Source organism: Bombina bombina, chromosome 1, assembly GCF_027579735.1.
Source record: "Bombina bombina isolate aBomBom1 chromosome 1, aBomBom1.pri, whole genome shotgun sequence".
Taxonomy (NCBI): domain Eukaryota; kingdom Metazoa; phylum Chordata; class Amphibia; order Anura; family Bombinatoridae; genus Bombina; species Bombina bombina.
In genome coordinates, this window is record NC_069499.1 from 1287744769 (window position 1) to 1287755174 (window position 10406).

The window sequence follows — 10406 nt, forward strand, 5'->3', positions numbered from 1 at the left end:
CTCGTCTCAAGAGTTTGTTCGCCCGGTGGAGCATACCAATGGAGCTGGTGAGTAATAACGGAATGCAGTTTGCTTCCACAGAGTTCAGTTCTTTCAGCAGAGAATATGATTTTGTACATTCCACATCAAGTCCCCATTACCCTCAGGCCAACGGAATGGCTGAAAGGGCAGTTCAAACAACAAAGTTCATTTTGAAGCAATCTGAGCCGTACCTGGCCCTTTTGTCCTATAGGGCGACTCCCATTCAAGCCACAGGGTTTAGCCCGGCACAGCTGATGCTAGGACGCCAGATTTGCACCACCTTACCCTCTATGGGTGTCTTCCAGCCAACTAGCTCTGTTTCTCGGTACAAAGTCCTTAGGAGGGATGAAGAGGCAAAAAGGGGCTATCGCTTCTTCTATTACAGGAGACATTCTGTGAGGCCCTTGCAGGACTGGATGATGAGAAGAAATGGAAGACGCCTGCTACGGTAATTGGACGCTCTCCAGAACCAAGGTCTTATGTAGTCCTTACTGATGGAGGACGCCGTAATCGAAAACATCTTCAGCCTGTACCTGAGAGTTTGGTACGGGATTCCTCAGTACCACCGCCGGTGGGATCCCCAAGATCACAGCGAGGATATGTCTTTGCCTCCAGCAGACTCTCAATCACCTTCTTCTGTATCAGAGGACAGTTCATGTAGAGTTCAAGCGGAAGAGTGGTGAAACTTCCGGCCCGATATCGGGATTAACTTTAGGTAGAACAGTGACCGGAAGTATGAGCAGAATACTTGATGTTCAAGTCAGGATGTAATTCATGTTGTTTATATTTTCTGTAACTTGTTTTTTGTTATATACTATACAAAACTGTTGTTGTATACCTTGTTATTTGTTATATTCAAATGAAAAAAATGTGCATGCTTTGTCCTTTGAAAAGGGGGAAGATGTGATGCGATTGGGAAGTGACGTCACCGGATTGGGGGCGGGGCTTAGGTCCGTTTGTCTGTGTCGCAGTTACTTAGTGAGATCAATGCTACCAGATGTATATTTCCATACTCTACAATAAAATAGAGTTGTACCATCTTTGCTGTGTCCTGCATGTGTCCTGCATCTCATGACAACGGCTTTTTCACATATATAGAATTATAGTGATCATATTGTTTTATTAATATATGCCTAGATTTAGAGTTCTGCGTTAGCCGTCAAAACCAGCGTTAGGGGGTCCTAACGCTGGTTTGTACCGCCCGCTGGTATTTAGAGTCAGTCAGGAAAGGGTCTAACGCTCACTTTCCAGCCACGACTTTTCCATACCGCAGATCCCCCTACGCCAATTGCGTATCCTACTTTTCAATGGGATCTTTCTAACGCCGGTATTTAGAGTCTTGGCTGAAGTGAGCGTCAGAACTCTAACGACAAGACTCCAGCCGCAGAGAAAAGCCAGGAGTTAAGAGCTTTCTGGGCTAACGCCGGTTCATAAGGCTCTTAACTACTGTGCTCTAAAGTACACTAACACCCATAAACTACCTATGTACCCCTAAACCGAGGCCCTCCCACATCGCCGCCACTCTATTAAATTTTTTTAACCCCTAATCTGCCGACCGCACACCGCCGCAATCTACATTATCCCTATGTACCCCTAATCTGCTGTCCCTAACACCGCCGACACCTACATAATATTTATTAACCCCTAATCTGCCCCCCCAATGTCGCCGCTACCTACCTACAATTATTAACCTAATCTGCAAACTCAATCTGATTGGCTGATCCAATCAGCCAATCGGATTGAACTTGAATCTGATTGGCTGATTCAATCAGCCAATCAGAATTTTCCTAGCTTAATTCCGATTGGCTGATAGAATCCTATCAGCCAATTGGAATTCGAGGGACGCCATCTTGGATGACGTCCCTTAAAGGAACCTTCATTCGTCGGGAATTTGTCGTGGAGGAAGGATGTTCCGCGTCGGCAGGATGAAGATGGAGCCGGAAGAAAGAAGATTGAAGATGCCACTTGATAGAAGACTTCAGCCGGATGATGGACCTCTTCAGCCCCCGCTTGGATGAAGACTTCAGCCGGATGATGGACCTCTTCAGCCCCCGCTTGGATGAAGACATCACCCGGTTTAGATGAAGAATTCGGCTCGGCTAAGTGAAGACGACTCAAGGTAGGAAGATCTTCAGGGGGGTAGTGTTAGGTTTATTTAAGGGGGGTTTGGGTTAGATTAGGGGTATGTGGGTGGTGGGTTGCAATGTTGGGGGGGGAATTGTATGTTTTTTTTACAGGCAAAAGAGCAGAATTCTTTGGGGCATGCCCCGCAAAAGGCCCTTTTAAGGGCTGGTAAGGTAAAAGAGCTTTACAATTTTTATTTTAGAATAGGGTAGGGCATTTTTTTATTTTGGGGGGCTTTGTTATTTTTTTTAGGGGGCTTAGAGTAGGTGTAATTAGTTTAAAATTCTTGTAATCTTTTTTATTTTTTGTAATTTAGTGGGTTTTTTTTTTGTAATTTAGTGTTTGTTTGTTTTTTGTAATTTAGTTTAGTTGATATAATTGTAGGTAATTGTAGGTAGTTTATTTAATTAATTTATTGATAGTGTAGTGTTAGGTTTAATTGTAACTTAGGTTAGGATTTATTTTACAGGTAATTTTGTAATTGTTTTAACTAGGTAGCTATTAAATAGTTATTAACTATTTAATAGCTATTGTACCTGGTTAAAATAAATACAAAGTTGCCTGTAAAATAAAAATTCATCCTAAAATAGCTACAATATAATTATTATTTATATTGTAGCTATATTAGGGTTTATTTTACAGGTAAGTATTTAGCTTTAAATAGGAATAATTTATTTAATAAGATTTAATTTATTTTGTTAGATAAAAATTATATTTATCTTAGGGGGGTGTTAGGGTTAGGGTTAGACTTAGCTTTAGGGGTTAATACATTTATTATAGTAGCGGTGAGGTCTGGTCGGCAGATTAGGGGTTAATAATTGTAGGTAGGTAGCGGCGACATTGGGGGGGGCAGATTAGGGGGTAATAAATATAATATAGGGGTCGGAGGGGGTTAGGGGCAGCAGATTAGGGGTTCATAGGGATAACGTAGGTTGTGGCGGTGTACGGAGCGGCAGATTAGGGGTTAAAAATAATATGCAGGGGTCAGCGATAGCGGGGTCGGCAGATTAGGGTTTAATAAGTGTAAGGTTAGGGGTGTTTAGACTTGGGGTACATGTTAGGGTGTTAGGTGCAGACTTAGGAAGTGTTTCCCCATAGGAAAAATGGGGCTGCGTTAGGAGCTGAACGCTGCTTTTTTGCAGGTGTTAGGTTTTTTTTCAGCTCAAACAGCCCCATTGTTTCCTATGGGGGAATCGTGCACGAGCACGTTTTTTAAGCTGGCCGCGTCCGTAAGCACCGCTGGTATTGAGAGTTGCAGTGGCGGTAAATTATGCTCTACGCTCCCTTTTTGGAGCCTAACGCAGCCCTTCTGTGAACTCTAAATACCAGCGTTATTTAAAAGGTGCGGGGGGAAAAATACACGCGTAGCTAACCCACCCCTTTGGCCGCAGAACTCTAAATCTAGTTATTTTTTTTTATTGTTAAATTCATTGTATTCTTTTATTATAGTATGCAAGTTTTTTTTTTTTTTTTAAATATATTTTATTGAAAAACTCAAAACATTGTGTACAACATGTAAGATTTCACATATATGTTTTCCTTTCTTTTCTTATTTTTCCAAGTGTTCAGTGTTGTCCCAGGCAACTTGTGCCATGTTTGAGGATACTGCTAAGTTTCGCAGCACCTTTATAGAGTCTGAGTCCATGTAGGCCCTTCAGCCAAACAAACATAAACAGAGATACGTAACAATAATGATTGCTTATAACCAAACATACATTAAATCTCATGCAAAAGATAATACCTTATGTAATTTCGAGGTGATCTCGTTAGAGCTAAAAGAGTCATAGGCTCACCTATGAAAAAAAATTTTTTTTACAGGTAATTGGTTATACATAGTTTGTGGTCCCTCACTTCCCATATTTGTTATTGCAGTCTTCGCGCCTTTCTGTCTTGCCCCTACTTAGCCAGGGGGTGTATTTGGTATGTCAGTGGTCATGTCTTTTACCCTGAGGTGTAGTGTTTCTACGGGGACTGATGTCAGTGGTCAGTGTTGTTCTGCTCCCACTGCTGTAGCATTAGGTCATGTATGTCTGCTGTGCCCTGCTGTATGTGGTGGTACCTCTCTAACTGTAGCAGGGTGTCCACTTGTCTCCTCCATTCCTCTATGGATTGTATCGTCTGTGTTTTCCAGTATTTTGGGATAAGCATTTTGGCACTATTCAACATAACCAAGAGTAATGCTTTGCTCTGTTTGGTCTCTAGTTTAGGTAGTGACAGGAATAGGATCGTTTTGGGGCTGTTTTGTAATGATTTCCCTATTATGTGTGTTATGTGGAGGAAGACATCCACCCAATACTGGTCAAGTTTGGGGCAGAACCACCAAATGTGTGCTGGTGTACCCTCTTCCCCGCAGTCTCTCCAGCACCTTCCCGAAGCTGTATTGTAAATGCAGTGTAACCTACTAGGTGTGAGATACCATCTTGATAAAAACTTATAGCTTGCCTCCTGTACTCGTACCGAAACTGAGGCTTTTTTGGTGATTTGGAACGCAGTGTGCCACTCTGTATTTTCTATCTCCATTTGTAGTTCTTTTTCCCACGCCCTTACATATGTGGGGAGTGTATTGGTATCCTCCATTATTAGTAATTTATATGTCAGTGAGATAGCATGGGCCATGGGGGTGTCTCGTGTGCACAAGTTTTCAAAGGCCGTTTTCTGTCTCGTAAATGAACCCTTAGAACGGTGCATTGCGAGGAAGTGGTTAATCTGTGAGTGTGCTAACCAATTCATATGCACCCCCAACACTGTCTTCTGAATGTCTGCTAGTGGTGCAAGTTTGTCCCCTTCTAAGAGGGATGAGAGTGTCATATCACTGAAGGAAGACCCTGAGTCTACATACCTTGGTTTGCAGTTCCAAGGCATTTCAGGGTTCTGATACATCGGGGTTAATGGTGTGTGAGTGGAAGAAATATTTGTGGAGGTGCGTTGGATTTTATCCCAGTGCGTGTTGATGTCTATTAGTAATGGGTATGTGGAGGTGGCTTTGGATCTGTGTTTCTCTGAAACCCAGGCCTGGAGGCCTGCATTTCTTGTAGCAAGGATGTTGCAGTCTAGCTGCACCCACTTCTTGTTGGGGTCATTATAGCACCAGTCTAGTAATCTCTGTAATGTGGTAGCTTGTTTGTAAGTATAAATGTTGGGGACTCCGAGGCCCCCTCTGTCTCTGGGGAGATATAGAGTTCTCTTTGCTATCCTTGGCCTAATGTTTCCCCAGATGTAGTTATAGCGAAGAGGATCAGCGAGAGGGGGCAGCCCTGTCTCGTGCCATTATGAATGTAAAATTTATCAGATAGTAATCCATTTACCTTGACCCGTGCTGTTGGGCACCTATATAGTGTGAAGATTTGGGAGATAGTGGAATCGCTGAATTTCATTTTGTGCAGAACTGCTTTTAGAAAAGGCCAATGTACCCTGTCAAAGGCTTTCTCTGTGTCTGTCGACACAAAGATTGATGGGATTTTGTTTTGCTGGACATAGCTCATTAGTTGCAGTGCATTTAATGTGTTGTCCCTCGCCTCCCTCCCAGGGACAAAACCCACCTGATCCGGTTGGATCAGTGCGGGCAGATATTTATTAATTCTAGTGGCCAGGATCTTAGCAAAGATTTTAATGTCACAGTTCAAAAGAGAAATGGGACGAAAATTTTCTGGTTTATTTGGGCTTTTGCCTGGCTTAGGTAAAACTGTGATGTAGGCCTCTAGCATGCTGTCTGGAAACCCCCCCTCCTTTAATAATGAATTAAATAGGGATATTAATGGTGTAGACAGGTGGTGGATAAAGGTTTTATAGTATTTGATCCCCAAACATTCAGGTCCTGGGCTCTTGCCGTTTGGCATGGATTTAATGGCAGCTGCAATTTCATCTTTTGTGATTGGTAAATCTAAAGCTTCGGCGCTTTCCGTGTCAAGTGCGTGTAGAGTCACCCCATCCAGGTATCTGTCTACATCTTGCAGGTCACAGTCATTCCGTATGTTATATAGTTTTCCATAGTACTGTCTGAATGTCTCCGCTATTTTTATGCTATCTCTGTGCATGTCTCCTGCTGTATCCGCTAACTCGTGCACATGTGTTGTTAGCTGCTGATGTTTTAGCGCCTTGGCCAGTGAGGACCCTGATTTGTTGTTTACATCAAAGTATTTTTGTTGTAGTATGACGGCTTTGTGTTGATATTCCCTAATGTAGTGATTGTTAAGCTTGTGTCTGGCTTTGGTTAAATTTTTTAGGAAGAGTGTGGAGGTCGGGTGTTGTTTGTGTTGGGTCTCCCAATATCTTATTTGAGAGAGGGTGGAGTTCACAAATTGTCTGTCATTTTTTATTTTTCTGGCTTTGTGTTTAATGAACTCCCCCCTGACTACACATTTGTGTGCTTCCCATGTCATTGTCGTTGATGTGTCAGAGGGTGTATTTTCCCTAAAGAAATGTCCTAGTGTTTCGTCAATGCCCAACTGAACTAATGGGTCAGTTAGGGCGGTTTCGTCCAGCCTCCACATAAAGGGATATAGCGGTGCACTTGGCCATTTGATCAAGCACTTTACTGGTGCATGGTCAGACCATGTTATTGGCAGAATTTCAGCTGTTTCCACCATAGTCAGTCCTATCTGATCCGTCACTATATAATCAATTCTGGTGTATGTATGGTGTGGGTGCGAGTAAAATGTGAAGTCTGAGGCATCTGGGTGTTCTGTTCTCCATATGTCATGTAGTTTTAGTAGTTGCAATTGGGAGTTTATGGATTTTATAACTTTCATCGGTGTGCTTGTCCACCCTGTCGATGTGTCTCGCGTGGGGTCTAATGGCAGGTTAAAGTCGCCCGCGATGAACAACACCCCTTTCATATGTTCGAGTAGTAGCTGTGTGACCTGTCTAAAAACTAGGTGCTGTCCCTGGTTGGGCAGGTAGACATTAACCAGCGTGACATATGTGTTGAAGAGGAGCCCTATTACTATTAGATATGTTCCTTTGGGGTCTTTAATGACATGTTTCGGTTGGAAGAGTACAGTGTTTTTGAGGAATATGCCAACTCCCCCTTTCTTAGATGGTCCTGAGGCTAGGAAAGAGGTCATATTTGTTGTTCATATACTTAGGTTCCCTTCCCTTTTTAAAGTGAGTCTCTTGTATAAAGAGTAGGTCCCCTTTGGCTTTATGTAGTTGGTGAAACGCTATTGACTTTTTTTCGGGGCTATTAAGGCCCTTGGCATTTATGGATATCAGTGAGAGGGTTTGTCCCTGTGAATCTCTTTGGTCTGTCATGTTTCTGTTTTCACTAGACTAAAGTGTGTGGGGACAGTTCGATGTTATAACTTTCGTCTGTGGGTGGAGGATGTCTAGTACCTTTTTAAGATGCGTATCTTTGGTCGGGTCCAAGTCGGGTATTTAGATGTGTTAACGTCGTGAATGTGAGGACTCGTTTGTTCGTATAGGCAGAGTTGTCGCGTCTGTGTAGTTAAGGAGCAATGAAGGAGGGCTCAGTTAGTTCCACAGGTGAACCTAAAGTAAAGTGGTATGAGATTAACTTGCAATATAACAATGAGTTAACAGTAAGGTAACAGTATCAATCAACAAGCAATAAGAACAAGCTGAAATGAAATAACAAGATAGGGCAATATCCCCACCCCTAAGCCCGATAACTCAAACATTAATACAAAATATACGACCTGTAGCCATTTTTGACCGTTAAGAGTCCCTTTGTGCCAGCCCGTTATCTGAGTGCTTGCAAGAGTCCGCTTGGTTTGGGCATGCACTTGGCACGTTGGTTCGTTTTTCAGATTCTGTCCTTGTCCTTCTCTCTGAAGGTGATGGAGGTCTGATACGTGATCTTAGATTTGTCACGTTCTCTTCATCTGCATGTTCTGGATGTGGGATGTTAATCCGTAGGGATTCGCAGAAGTGTGATAGGTCTTCCCTGGTTTTGTACACCGCAGTTTTTTGTAAAGTTGCTGGGCTCAAGTCAGCGAAGATCTGAATGCAGTTACCCGCATGTGTGAAGCCCTGTTTTTGTCTGGCATATTTGAGGATTTCTTCTTTGTCTTTAAAGTGTAGGAGTTTAAGAATGACATCCCTGGGTGGTGCTTTAGGAGGATATTTGGCTCTCAGGGCTCGATGGGCTCTCTCTATTGGGACCTCAGGTGCGCCACTGTCCCCTTTAAGGGTCCGGAAAAGATCTTGTAGGCAGCCCTCCAGGGCCGCTGGTTGTATGGTCTCAGAGATGCCCCATATCCGGAGGTTGTTCCTCCTACCTCTATTATCCAAGTCCTCCACTTTCTCCCATAGGTGGTGTATGGTCTCCTCTTGCTCGGATGCCAGTTGATATGTGTTCAATATCGTTATGTGTTGTATTGTGACTCTCTTCTAGATTGGTTACTCTTTGAGTTACTCTAGTCAGATCACGTTTCAACTCAGTGTACCAGGTTTTGACTTCTGACATGATCTCTTTTACATCATCGTTAGTGCAGAGAGATTTTAAATCTTCTTTTGTAAGACCATCAGAGTTTGTTGGATGTGACAGTATTGCCTGCATGTCCTCTGCTGGTGTAGGCGCCTTGGGGGTAGGTGTGGCAGTAGGTGTCTGCGGGTCTATTGGTTTTAAATATTGCTGCAGCATTTTTGTGTTTGTAGCACCGTCAGATTTGCCTTGTTTACGTGCTGGCATGCTTTTAATAATTGATACAGTGGAGTAGGGAGCAGGCCTTGTCAGCTGTGCAACAATCTTAGCTTATGTCTCCCCAGTGTGGGTATATCTGGATTGGGAGTGTATAACAGTATTAATAAAGTCACCAAATTACTGCAATGCCCTTTATTTGTGTTTTCCCAGGGTTCTACCCCTCCGGTTCAGGGTGTACTATATCTCTAGTGTTAGCTATGTATTTACTGCTGTGCAGGCAGTAGTAGCTTTATCCTTGTTGTGGGTCTTGTCCACCAAATGTAAAAAAGATCCCCTCTAATAAAGTCCAAGGTCTGTTGCAGCAATTTGTAATCTGTGCAGCTTCTCTTGGTGATTAGTGCTAAGATGCAGCTTGTTTTCATGCAATTTATAATGTCTCTGTAAGTTACTTTTTTTTTTTTTTATACCAGGTGTCTAATTTCTTTTGCGGGTGTGTTGTGGGCCCTTTAGCTGGTGTTGTGGCCATTTATTTTTATGCTAGTCCCCACCGCGTGGTTAAGCGCGGTGTCTTTGCGCCCCCAGGGTCCTGGAACTTTCTTGCTGTAGTTGCGTCTGTTCCCTGCTGTTGCCATCCGGCTAAAGTGTGTCCGGTTGCTATGCGGGCCTGTTATTTTGCCCGGTCTTTAAGACAGATGCCTCCGCTCTCCCACAACTACACCGTCTGTGGCCTGAGTACAGGGCGTCGGCCTGCCGACTCCCTGCGGTGTTTCTCAAGCTCCGCTGATCCCCTCTGCAGTCTGTTCGGTCCTCCTGCTCCTGTCATGTATAAAGGCTCCCTGTAGGACAGAAAAAGGTCACTGGCTAATTTTATTTATCGGGCTTAGGTGGCATGGGCCTGGGAGCTATCCTCTCACGCAGCCATTTTCCAGAACGGCTTAGCTCCGCCCCGCAAGTTGTTTTTTTTTACCAATTTGTTGGTAATATAATACGGTACTCACCATAGAAATTAAGCATTCTGCCTGTTCTAAGCATGTTACTCTAGAAGTTTTATGACATCAAGCTAGATAAAGGGACAGTATACTGTAAAATATTTTTCTCCTTAATGTGTTTGCAATTGCTTTTTTACCAACTGCAGAGTAAAAAATGTATGAAAATTTGCTTTTTAAGGTTTTTTTGTGTATATTAAAGCTCTGATTTGTTTTGAAGCCACAACCTAATAAAATGGGTTGAGCTTGTAGGTATCATCAGATCTCATTACTGTATCACATTGTGTACATATACCTGCTTGGACCTGCAGCCACAAACTTTCAGAATAGGTGGGGATACCACATGATAAATCAACTATTTCAAATGCCAATATAAGGTTAAATGAGCTATTTGTAAGCAATTTAATACACTCCTGCATGTAAAGTGGATCATTGGGAACAAATTAAAGGGGAGAAAATGTTTGAGTAAATTTTCCCTATAAGCTTTCTTGTAGGGACCACAACATCCTTGTGGGGCTGTAAAAGGAAGTAATGGACACTGCACAAATGCTGAAGATGGCGCATGTATTCTTGTGAAAGTGCAACACACTAAGATCTGTGCAAATCCAGATGTTGAACTTTCACAGGAATAAATCCGGCTCCGAAAATTTTTGAATGTGGCTTGCGGCCACTCT